This window comes from Salvelinus sp. IW2-2015, linkage group LG19, assembly GCF_002910315.2.
Source record: "Salvelinus sp. IW2-2015 linkage group LG19, ASM291031v2, whole genome shotgun sequence".
Classification (NCBI taxonomy): Eukaryota; Metazoa; Chordata; class Actinopteri; order Salmoniformes; family Salmonidae; genus Salvelinus; species Salvelinus sp. IW2-2015.
The window spans coordinates 2,228,364-2,241,640 of NC_036859.1; positions in this window are offsets into that span (position 1 = coordinate 2,228,364).

Here is a 13,277-nt window from a genome sequence, read left to right on the forward strand (position 1 = left end):
CTCAGGTTTGGGCACTTGAGAGCATATTTATCACTCATATAAGTATAACTTCGGTGCATGTATCTGTCTTACCATTTCCGTCTGATTTCATGTGTGTACGTTTTTCTCTTTCCCATTGTGTTGTTGTGCTCTTTTTTGTTTGTTTTTTGTTTACGTACACACACACACACACACGCAGGCAGGCGGCTGTAGTATAATGAGCTTTGTCTCCAGTGTGGTCAAATGCGTTAGCAACACCATCGCATCAATTACCATTGCAGACTCTTCTCCAGAACAACGCCTCCACAACCTCACATTGTCAGGGGATGGAGGGAGGAATGGAGAGAGGGAAAGGTGGGGGACTGTAATGAACAAATAACCTCCCACTGTGTGCTGTGAGCTATGCGTGCCAAGGCCATTAGTCAAGTAGCAACCAATGAAGGTCATTATAGAAAGAGAATGGTACAATACAACTGAACAGTATGTGTGAATATACACACTTTTGCTCGTTATCCAAATACACTAACACTAAGGTCTTAAAAATATGTCTGCATAGCCTAAGTATGACAGTGCCCGTCAGGTGAGCCAAGTGTACTTTTATGACTAATACGTTAGGAGTCTGAAGGAGTTAATCCATAGAGTGAGACTAAAGAATGTCACTTATAAGATGGTGTAACAATTACCATACATAGGAACATACAGAGTGTACAAAACATTAGGAACACTTTCCTAATATTGAGTTGCACCCCGTTTTGAACTCAGAACAGCCTCAATTTGTCTGGGAATGGACTCTACAAGATGTCAAATGCATTCCACAGAGATGCTGGCCCATGTTGACTCCAGTGCTTCCCAGAGTTGTCAAGTTGGCTAGAGGTCCATTGGGTGATGGACCATTCCTGATACACACAGGAAACTGTTGAGCGTGAAAAACCCTGCAGCGTTACAGTTCTTGACACACTCAAACCGGTGCGCCTGGCACCTACTACCATACCCCGTTCAAAGGCGCTTAAATATTTGGTCTTGCCCATTCAACCCTCTGACTGGCACACATGCACAATCCATGTCTCAATTGTCTCAAGGCTTGAAAAATAATAATTGAACCTGTCTCTCCATCTATTTAACAGGTGACATCAATAAGGGATCATAGCTTTCATCTGGGTTCACCTGGTCCGTCTATGTCATGGAGAGAGCAGGTGATCCTAATGTTTTGTACACTCAGTATGCAATGGACCATATAACTTATAGATGAAGAAGTATGCAAGGAACAAGAAGAGACACAGGTCTTCATTAGTTATGGTGGTGAAACAGTCTTCAAAGTTGGGCTAGTAGGCAAGCCTCCCCTCTCACTGCCCTTACGACAGAGACTGCGTCACACTGTGTACCTCTCTCATTCAAGTCACTGAATAATTGATTGAAACACACTGTTTTGCAACGAAGGTCTACAGTAGAAATAATCAAGGCGACAGATGTCAGTAGAAATAAAGCCAAGCTCATAAAAAAAATGTTGTCCTCCCTCATCGCAAACTCACCGACCCCACACAACACACACACCACACACACACACCACACCACACACACACACACACACACACACACACACAACACACACACACACACACACACATACACTACAGGAGAGAGTGGTAGAGGGCGTACGAGATAGAGAAGACAGAGAGAGTGGGGGGAGAGAGAGGTGGAGGTCGAGGGGGGGATATACAGAAAGAGTAGGTGGAGAGGTAGAGACAGGCGAGAAGAGTGGGGAGAGGAAAAGTCTGAAAAACACACAGTAGAACGAGTGAATGTGACAAAGGTAGGCAGAGGAGAGAAAGAGTGTGGAGGAGAGGAGGGGATTGGGATGAACAGAGGAGAAGATAAGAAAGTTAAGAGCACATACTGTATGTTTGAAAACTGAATAGACGAGAGAAGCAGAGAACACAAGAAAGAAAAACAACATATGGACATTGTAAAAAAGAGGAAAGTTTTACATTATGATGCTCACTGATTGGAAAGATAAGAGAGATAATATCATTCAAATATCTGTCAAAGGATTTTGCATTTACCCAGGTATTATGCTTTTTGGTGAAAGGGTAAGTGTGCATAGGTAACGAGATAAATGTCTGTCTGACACTCTCTGTGAATAAAATACCAATAGTCTCATGCAGTCTTCTGAGTCACACCTCTAGGCCCTTCTTCTCTCTTCTCTTCCCTAATAAAGAGCACCCCGGCTTCCTCTCATCTTCTTCTCTCTCTCTCATCCTCTCTTCCTTGCCTTCTCTTTTCTTTCATCTCTCCTCTCCTCTATCCTCTGCTCCCTTTCGTATCCTTTCCTCTCCATCTTCCTCTCATCATCTCCTCTTCGACCTATTCTCATCCCCTCTCCACTCCTCTCATCTCTTATCCTCTCCTCTTCTATCTCTCCCCTCCTCTCTTTCCTCTCCTCTCTTATTTCTCCTCTCCTCGTCAGCATATTTCTGTGCTAATCACCTCATAAATGCAGCTGGTTAGGAACCCCCTGCGACAGAACGTACTGACAGAATGGACAGGAACACTCTTTCAGCGTGAAACGAGGGGCAGGAGAGGGAGGAGGAAGAGAGAGGGAGGAGGAGGAAGATGAGAGTAGATTGGCAGGAGGATATAAAGTCACGTCAAATGATTGGAACCCTTGATTAAGATGAGCAAAGAATACTCGAATACTCAAATACTCAAGCTATTTTGTATGCTCCAAAAACTTTAACAATTATATTTACACCCATAACTAGCCTCATAGGGATATCGAATGTCAAACCAAATTGACCATGGGTGTTATGACCGGGTCGCTCTAAATGTATGATTACTTGGATGCTGCTAGCTTTGCGCACGTGAGAAGGATTTAAATAAACCCAAACCAAGGAAAACTGTTACAATAGTAGTGAGCGATTTAACTGAAATGTTGGTTATTTTTCGGTTTTTAAACGACTAATTGACCGAAGTCGGTTCAATTATTTGAATTAAATTTTGTTCGTTTTTTTTTCAGTGAGATCAATGGGCAGTTTCTCTATAGATAAATCAGATCAAGCCTGAACTGTGCGATGTAGTTTGCAGTTCCAACAGGCCAACATTCGACATAGCTTAGTGCAGAAAACTTGGCAATTAACTACAATGACCATAATCCATTACGTGTCAGTTTAAACTCATCCGGTCTGTGCGGCGCAGACATGGAGAAGAGAAGAGAGAACACTTCGCGAGCCTGAAAATACATGATCTATGTGATTGATAGTTGGTATTCAGCAGTCATAAAACTATGCCTTATTTACTTTGAAGAACTACTTAAAATAGTGATTTTGTCAGACAGCATAGGCAGCAGCTCTATAGAGATGAGAAGATGACTTGGAATTAAATAAAGTCATCACCAAAAAATATTTTATTAAAGTAAAGTGAATAAATTATGGTTAATAAGTTAATAAGTTATTATAACTTATTAATAAGTTATAAGTTAGGTTAATAAGTTATATTCACTACCATCATGGGACTTTTATTAATAGTTTTATTCTGTGTTACAGCATTCAACCCACATAATGCATAACGCATTTAATGTCAACAGAAAAAAACAGAACACCAAAAATGTAAACCATGATTTTTAAAATATATATAAAAAAGCACGAATCACTCAGCACTATGTTACAGTAACCTTTATTCCGTGAGATAAACAATTTTCCGTTTTGGACAATTGATTTTATGAACAACATTCTCTAAATCTACAATTGTACTTTGGAAGGGTTGCCAGAAAAAAAAGCCTTTGAGAGAAACCAGTTACATTGTGTTGGAGGCCCTTGGATTTGAACCGGATGCTATGGTCAGATTAAACTAAAATAGAGCTCGTCGGCCACGCAAACCAGCGGTGGGTTTGGCGTCGAAAGAAGGATGAATGCAGAAAATAACCTCACATCTACTGTAAAATATTGTGGTGGATCTTTGATGTTAGGAGGCTGTTACGCTTCCACTTTTCATGGGCCCCTGTTAAGGTCAACGGTATCATGAACGCTACCAAATACCCAACCCAATCAACAAATTAAACACCAACCCGTGGCGTAACTGCAGCTACAGAATTACGCCACGGCTTGACATTTTAATTACGCCATGTGGAGCCGTATCTTAGCTGTCAGTCAAACAAAAAAGGTATAACTGAAACTTAAGTTTAGGCATGAATTCTATTGGGTAAGTTAAGGGTTAAGGTTTCAAAAAGGCTTAAAACAAAGCTTTGTTTGTTCACATGCTTTTTCAAATTGTGCGTTGCAAAATGCGAGATCCCACTGATTTCGGCGTGGTTCCGGTGCTTCCTTTGATTCCAAGCTGCTTTCAAACACTGACCTCAACTAGACACCATACTTACAAATATAGGATTTTGTACATGTAGTTTTGTCAGACTGGTAGCTTAGCAGGTAGAGTAGAGAACTATGGAACACTCGGTGTTAAGCGGAGTGACACAGGGGAACCCAAGAGCAGACTCAGATGAGGAAACAGGGATGAATGAACCAAAATATTTGTTACACAGAGAGATATGGAGTGCAGATCCGGGGAAGCTTGGATGAGTTGCAGAAAAAACAGAAGTGGAGACTGAGGTTGGAGTTGGCTGAGTAGAACAGGGTTAACAGGACCTGAGGGGAATCCAAGGTAGTGGTGGTGAGTAAAATCCATAGCAAGGTAGTTGGGTGGTGAGATGTGGAACAGGAGACAGGAGCCAGAGCGGTAACTGCAATTAGAGGATAAACGGTGTCAAGCAGGGAAACAGGCACAGCAGAGTAACAGGATCTTGCGTAATCATAAATGGCTAGCACCATGAACTGACTGAGAAGAGATTACGATCTGGCAGAGTAGAAGAAACAGGACTGAGTATTTGTAGAGGTCTTGATTATGGAACGAGTTGCAGCTGGTAGGGATCTGCTCTGACTCCAGCACACCTGTCTCAGACCAATACCGACGAGGCTTCCTCTCTAAGCTGAGACCTTGAAACTGAGATATCCCTTTCTCAAAACAAGGTTCTGGGCGTACTGCCAAATTGCAGATACTGATAGTGAGGATTCATTCAATTCGTTCAATCTCAACGCAACAAAAAACCCTAGAGTATTTCAATTGTTGTAAATTTGACTAAATTACTCACTCAAGATGTACCAAGTATAATATATTATACTTATGTGACCAGAGGACAATATTCAGAAAGTATTTCAAAACACAAAGTAGGCTATTCTTACTTCTGTAAAAATGCAAACAACTATCCAGAGTCTATTTCAAAATGTATTTTAACTCTCTCAATAAGGGCTCATACAGACTAGGCCTGACGCCAACTTTTGAAATAATAGCCTACTTTGATAACAATTCAGTGAACTGGATGTGGTGGCGGACAGGTTGGTGTTAAACAACAGATCTGAAAGAAAACTCAGACTCCTACTACTTTCAAAAACAACTCCAACACCCCTGCCACTTTCACTTTAGGTCCAGACTATGTGGTACAAGGGTGAATGGTTTGACTTGGGGCAGACACACTCCGTGGAAACGTCGGCTCCCCTATCGGGTGTGCTCACCTTCTTCCTCTTCATCTGCTTCCTCCTCTCCCTCTGCTTCCTCCTCTCCCTCTGCTTCCTCTTCTCCCTCTGCTTCCTCTTTTCCCTCTGCTTCCTCTTTTCCCTCTGCTTCCTCCTCTCCCTGTTCCTCCTCCTCTCCATCTGCTTCCTCCTCTCCCTGTTCCTCTTCCTCCACTCTTCTCTCCCTCCTCTCTCCTCTCCATCCTCTCTCCTCTCCCTCCTCTTCACTCTCCTCTTCCTCTCTCCCTCCACTCTCTTCTCCTGCCTTCTCTCTCCACAACTCGATCCCTCCCATAATTTCTAACTCCTCTTCCTCCCTGCCTTCTGCTTCTGCTTCTGAGCCCTGACTCTCCAAATCACTTCCGTTGCTTTCACTGACCTAGAGGAACAGACTAAGGGAGGGAGGGAGGGAGAGAGAGAGAGAGAGAGACAGAGAGAGAAAGAGAATTCGAAAAACAAATAACATTTTGATAAACTCCCATATCTATTGGGAGAAATACCACAGTGTGCAATCACAGCAGCAAGATTTGTGACCTGTTGCCACAAGAAAGGGGCAACCGGTAAGCAACAGACACCATTGTAAATACAACCCAGATATGTTTTTTTATTTTCCCTTTTGTACTTTTAACTATTTGCACAGTGTTACCACACTGTATATAGACAGGTCTTTATTCTTTTGGACCTGTTGCCGGTGTGTGTTTCTCAGGTCATGGTGTGCTACACATGTATGTCAGACTGATGGACAGTCGGACAGGATAGAGTACACAAAAGGATGTTCGTGAATATGTTCATCGATGGGTAAGATCGTAACCCTAAAGGCTATATCGGGTACACACACTTCAATACCCGTGGACGCATAACTTTTCATAGATGGTAGGAAGTGAAAGTATGTGGCACAATGGTTTACAGATTCAACACATCCTCAACTATTGTTTCTTTTTTTTAGGACGTTGAAAGTAAAAGGTGACGAGGATGACACTGTGCAATTTAGCAGAACAGGCTTAGAATAATTCGTTTATTTTGGTGGGCGTAGTTAGCTGGTTGTCTTTGTAGGGAGGGAGTGAGGCGATCGAGTGACAGCGTCGCGAGCGAAGCACAACGTTGCCTCCGACTCTCGTTTGCCTGCCTGACCGACTAACTACCGAGTTAACCTATTTCAGCTGATTAGTTACGAAGCTGGGACAGTTTCCAAATGAATTACAGCGGTAGAAACAGGACAAAACAAGCAACGTGTTAATTGGCTATGTGAACAAATATCAAATCAAATCAAATCACATTTATTTGTCACATACACATGGTTAGCAGATGTTAATGCGAGTGTAGCGAAATGCTTGTGCTTCTAGTTCCGACAATGCAGTAATAACCAACGAGTAATCTAATCTAACAATTCCACAACTACTACCTTATACACACAAGTGTAAAGGGATAAAGAATATGTACATAAAGATATATGAATGAGTGATGGTACAGAACAGCATAGGCAAGATGCAGTAGATGTATAGAGTACAGTATATACATATGAGATGAGTAATGTAGGGTATATAAACATAAAGTGGCATAGTTTAAAGTGGCTAGTGATACATGTATTACATAAAGATGGCAGATGCAGTAGATGATATAGAGTACAGTATATACATATACATATGAGATGAGTAATGTAGGGTATGTAAACATTATTTTAAGTGGCATTGTTTAAAGTGGCTAGTGATATATTTACATAAATTTCCATCAATTCCCATTATTAAAGTGGCTGAGTTGAGTCAGTATGTGCAGCAGCACTAAATGTTAGTAGTGGCTGTTTAACAGTCTGATGCCTTGAGATAGAAGCTGTTTTTCAGTCTCTCGGTCCCTGCTTTGATGCACCTGTACTGACCTCGCCTTCTATGATATGCGGGGTGAACAGGCAGTGGCTCGGGTGGTTGTTGTCCTTGATGATCTTTATGGCCTTCCTGTGACATCGGGTGGTGTAGGTGTCCTGGAGGGCAGGTAGTTTGCCCCCGTTGATGCGTTGTGCAGACCTCACTACCCTCTGGAGAGCCTTACGGTTGTGGGCGGAGCAGTTGCCGTACCAGGCGGTGATACAGCCCGACAGGATGCTCTCGATTGTGCATCTGTAGAAGTTTGTGAGTGCTTTTGGTGACAAGCCGAATTTCTTCAGCCTCCTGAGGTTGAAATATCAGAAAGAGCTCATATTTTAAAGGGTAGGAAAATGAGGCAATGTATAGAAAGTGACATCTGAGGTTGAAGTATCGGAAGGGCAGCCCAAATGTACCGCCACGCACAACTAGCTAGCTATAGCAGGCAGCTTGGGAGGTTTCCATAGGAATTACATCGGCAAAAACAAGACCAAACAACCAACTAGTTCGAGGACTGTAGACAGCTAAACACTGCAACCGTTTCCATGAAACGGAGAGGAATCATTCAAGTTCCTGCTCTACCGCTGATGTGCTCGCCGGTACCAACCAAGTGATCATGACGGGGTTCGCTAATCTGAGAGCTGTTCCCCAAGTTTCGCAGCACCAAACAGCAACAGCACCAAACACATATCTGCTGTTGACTTGTTTCACTCCCCTCGACATCATCGCTTTCAGAGTGCAACGACGTCTCCGAATCCATATCACTAACCAACAAAGATACAGCCTCTAGTCAAACGTTTTTTAAGGTCGAATGACAGCATATCCTGTTTCCAGTTTCTGGTTGACGACAACCGCCACACGAATACGACAACAGTTTGTTAGCAAGTTAGTCCAGCAATATTGACAAAGATATTATTGTTAGAAAGACAAGGCTGTTCGCGGACGCTATAGTAATTTTAAGAAAGGCTGTTGACGGCCATTATGGTTTCTAACGGGTTATTCTTTTATTACATTTTTGTACTTTTAAAAAAGTATAAAAATGTACTGCTGCTTGGGCCCACCAAAGGCCTGGGATAAGGGGCTTCAGCCCCAGTAAGCCCCTGCATTAATCTGACCCTGGGTGGGAGAGAGTCAAGAGAGATGAGTTGTGAGAAGAAGTCACCATGGATACCTTAGTTCAAAGGAAGGTGAACCATGGCAACTGTGTGCCATTCATTCCTCAGCCCTCTCTCTCTCCCCCTCACTCCTTTGTCTCATCCTCTGGTCTACAGAGACGACGAGAGCCACATTAGTGATCAATTCACCCAATGAAAGACAATGAAAGATGAATGTAATCTCTCTTTCTCTCTTTCTGTCAATGTTACGCGCACATTCAATTTGTTACAAATAAAAGCAGAATAACTTAATAGAACATAATGACATCGGTGATGGGAACCGAGGTCATGACCATTCATTAAAATTTGGCTCGACAAAGAGCTTATACTCCTACCTTGGCTCCTAGGCGGAAATATGAATGTCATGAATCCCAAGAGCTGTGACGCACACACACACACACACACACACATACACAGTGATAGCGGCATAAGAGGCCTTGAGCTGGAGCTTCATTGTCTGCGTGGGTGTGTGCGCGTGTGTTGTGTGTGCAGGAGCTGACTAATACTCTGTAGGCTGTGACTGACATCCCAATAAACACTACTGGTGAACCAGTTCACTGTAGAGACTTTGGAGAGCATGATGAGGAGAGGCAAGTAGATGACAGAGAGAGATGGGGAGAGAGAGATACAGAGGGAGATAGATGGAGATATGACAGGGAGAGGGAGAGACAGAGGGAGATGGATGGAGATATGACAGGGAGAGGGAGAGGCAGAGGGAGATAGATGGAGATATGACAGGGAGAGGGAGAGACAGAGGAGGATGGATGGAGATATGACAGGGAGAGAGAGAGACAGAGGGAGATAGATGGAGATATGACAGGGAGAGGGAGAGACAGAGGGAGATAGATGGAGATATGACAGGGAGAGGGAGAGACAGAGGGAGATAGATGGAGAGCTTATAAAGGGATCAGGGAGAAGTAATGAGAGGAGGTGAGCGAGAGAGGTTGTACAGTAATAATGAGAGAGAGAGAGGGCCATGAGGATGAGGTAACTATGTGCATGACACGATGAGCACTTTTCATAATTACACTAATTTACTGTGACTCTCACTGCCATGGGTGCAGCAGCCTATCCCCCCCCCCCACACACACACACACATGCACACATTTGAAATACTTTTATTTGAATCCACCAATCAAATTTACATTAAAAACACATCTGCACACGCAACTGCATAGATTTCAGTTCCAGAAAATGTATAAACATCATTGTGTGTGTGTGCCTTCACGTCATTACTATGTGAGTAAGTATGGAACATTTCACAGCACAGGCCTGGATGACTCTGAAGAGGCACCACAGGCTCAGTCATCAGTTTGTTATAAAGAGGCTTTAAGGGGAACTGAGATGGCAGCTCTATGTCACACTGGGAACACAGCATATCACAAACGCGTGAAAGACTCTACCATTTTGTATGTCTTAATAGTTTTGAAAAGCAATTGAGGAATTGATCAAATGTGTAATCTGAAGACAGATGTTCTAATGTAAATAATTAAACGCAGATCAACCTAAGAGCTGGCTGATTTGGCTAGAATGGAATAACAACTTTAGATATAATTCAGCTAATTGACTCAAACAAGTTTTACTCACACCCCTTGTCACAGTTTTGGGGGTATCCCCTGCGTCTTTGCCTTTGATCCAGTCCGTTTGTAACGGCAGTCTACGTCGTCCTCCTCCTCAGACGAGGAGAGGCGAGAAGGATCAGAAGACCAATGTGCAGCGTGGTAATTAGACATAATGAATTTAATCAAACAAAACAAGACACTATACAAAATGACAAAACAAACTAACCGTCACAGTCCCGTGTAGCACCAACACTGACATAGGAACAATCACCCACAAACAAACAGTGGAATCAGCCTACCTTAATATGGTTCTCAATCAGAGGAAACGTCAAACACCTGCCTCTAATTGAGAACCATACCGTTCCTCTCTTTAGTAAAGGTTTCTGTAACAAGTCATCTTTTATGTGGTGCTGGAGTTGGACGGCCAGGGACTCATTTGTCTGCCCCTCACACCCAGCTAGGAGTTAAATCAGTATCCAAGCCGAACTCGACACCAGAGTCCCGTTCTCTATCTCCTGTACTAAACTGCTAACCTCCAATCTCTTTGCAACATAACATTCGTACTTCATCCGGCTCAAAGAAAGAGAGTGTTACACAGAGTGCCACTTTCAACTGCTGTTTCACAAATTCAAATTCTCATCAAGCTCCCCTTTTTCAAGGTTTTACCGCCTTTTTTTAAAAAGACGCAATTAATGTGTCGAGAAAGTCCCTAGCAGACTAGTCCCTCCCACACACACACTCAGACAGACAGCTGCATCTGTTACGCTGTTACACACACACAGACACACACGTACACACACACACACCACAGCAACCTCCAGACGGTTAGATTTTTTGTGGACAGGGTGATAACAAGCTTGCCATGTCAGAGAGAGTCATAGCATCACACTTCTCCATCGGTGTCAGGAAGACGTGCGCGCACACACACACACACACACACACACACACACAACACACATATCTCACCACTATCACTACATCTACACAGCCACACACACACACACACACACACATCAATCGGCAAGGGCAAGCATTTCATAATGCAGAACTACACACATAACATGTACATGAGTAATGCAGAAGATTGGATGTTTCCATCACCCCCATATCACCTAATCTCTGAATCTCTGTCCCACTGGCTAAAAGCTGTATTTTTATGAATGGAGGGAGTGATGATGTCAGAAACATGATGCGGAGGTATTATACAGCAGCCTTATCACACACACACACACGCACACACACACACACACACACACACACACACACACACACAAGCACGTATACATACACAAGCAAATACTACATGCACGCACACAAACACACACACACACACACACACACACAAATTCTGCTCTCCCTAGCCTAGAGAATAGTCAGCTGTTGGCATGTTAAAGAAAAACACCTCCAATAGCAGTCAAATGAAACGTGTCCTCCATGAAGCACACCTAAATGAAGCACACCCGGGGGGTAAAGAGGGAGGAATTAGTCAGTACTTCAATGGCTACAAGCTTGGTGGGAATGCAAAAAGCTCAAGTTGTTGTACATGATGAGAGCAAGTGACGTGCTGGTTATGTGAAGGGCATTGCAAAGGGTGAATTGTAAGAGCACTTATGGGTGAATGCTGGGAGTTTATGGGTCTCTAAGTGAACAGTTTGATGCACTTTGGAAGGTAGAGGGACCCTGAGAAGTGATTTAGGCGTCAATGGGTGACATTTAAAGGATTCAATTTGCTGGGTTTTATGAGGATTCGTAAGGTTGAGTAATACAAGTGTGTGAATACCATTAAATCAAATACATTCCCTCGATATAGAAATTCCCACCAATAAATTGTATTTTTAGTGACTATAACTGGGTCGGTCTTTTGGCATGTTGTTGATACACACAGTTATCATTTTAAGCCTGCCACTCCTTTGCGTTGACCAGTAGTTGTTTAGGGTGTGTTTGTAAATTACCTCCAGTGTGTCGGCGTGCGCTTTTGGTCGTTCGTAAATTCAGAGGGTTATCAGATTATCCACAATTATCCACAATTCAAATGACTTTTCCCCTGCAGCCTAGAGTAGAATTGTGTACTCACTTGAAAACAATAATGCAATTATTCATTGCATTGTGGCGTTGTAGGCTACTATAGTCTAGGTAGGATCATCGTATTGTCCCTAAACAAGATCAATAGGGGAGCTTTTTGAGCTGTGTGTTTCATGTCTTCAGTTTTTTTCATGCTGAATGATGCACCTGCCTTGTCCACTGCCTGTCAGCTATTCCTATTTGTTCTGGTCTATTCATATAGAAAATGTATGCAGCTTTGAATGTTTTTATGTGTGGTATGATTGCTAGTTAGCCTATTGACAAACGATCCGCCAGCCACTATTGTCACAATAAATGGCGGATAGAGGGCAGGGTAGACAGACAATACTGACCTGTGGTATAGTAACATTTACCAATACGGAAAAGCATAGTTCATAAGGGAAGTACCAAAACAGCTTGATATAGGGAAGGCGCATGATGAGGAAATCTGGCTAGGATGGATTGAAATGATATAGTAAAACATGCAAAAGTGTGAATGTTAATGAGGGGAAAAAACTCACTGCCCTCCCCTGTGCCCAATAAAAAACTCACTACCCGCCCCAAATCAAGAAAAATCGTTTGACAACCCTCCCCTATTTTGGACCACCCCTCCCCCCAGTAAATTGCGATCTATCCCTTAGGTTTGGTACATTTCCCAGAGAGAAAACATTTTGTTACTTTGTATAATTTCTTTCAAGCATTCAGATGGGAGATGAGTGTTACAAATTGTACAAATCAATGGGTCCTGCTGCACACTGTAGGGCGACCGGGTGCCTATATTAGGCTTATGGCTCTAATATTTGTTTGGGGGGTCAAATTATCAATATTTTGGCTATGCTGGCCTGTTGTAAATGGTCAAATAAATGTCTGATCAATACATACAATTCTGAACATATTGTAATTTATAATGCTAATGCAGAGGCACCAATGAATTGTCCAGTACACTTATTGTATACTGTTTTCATGTACATTCCCTTATGTGTAAACTTCTAAGGTGACTCAGGCTTTACTCATTATTGTGAAGAAGTGTTACATTGAACTTTATTCTGTAATTAGTTACAAAACAATAGAAATGCAATAGTGTGTTGCTATAGTTTGTCTGAATAT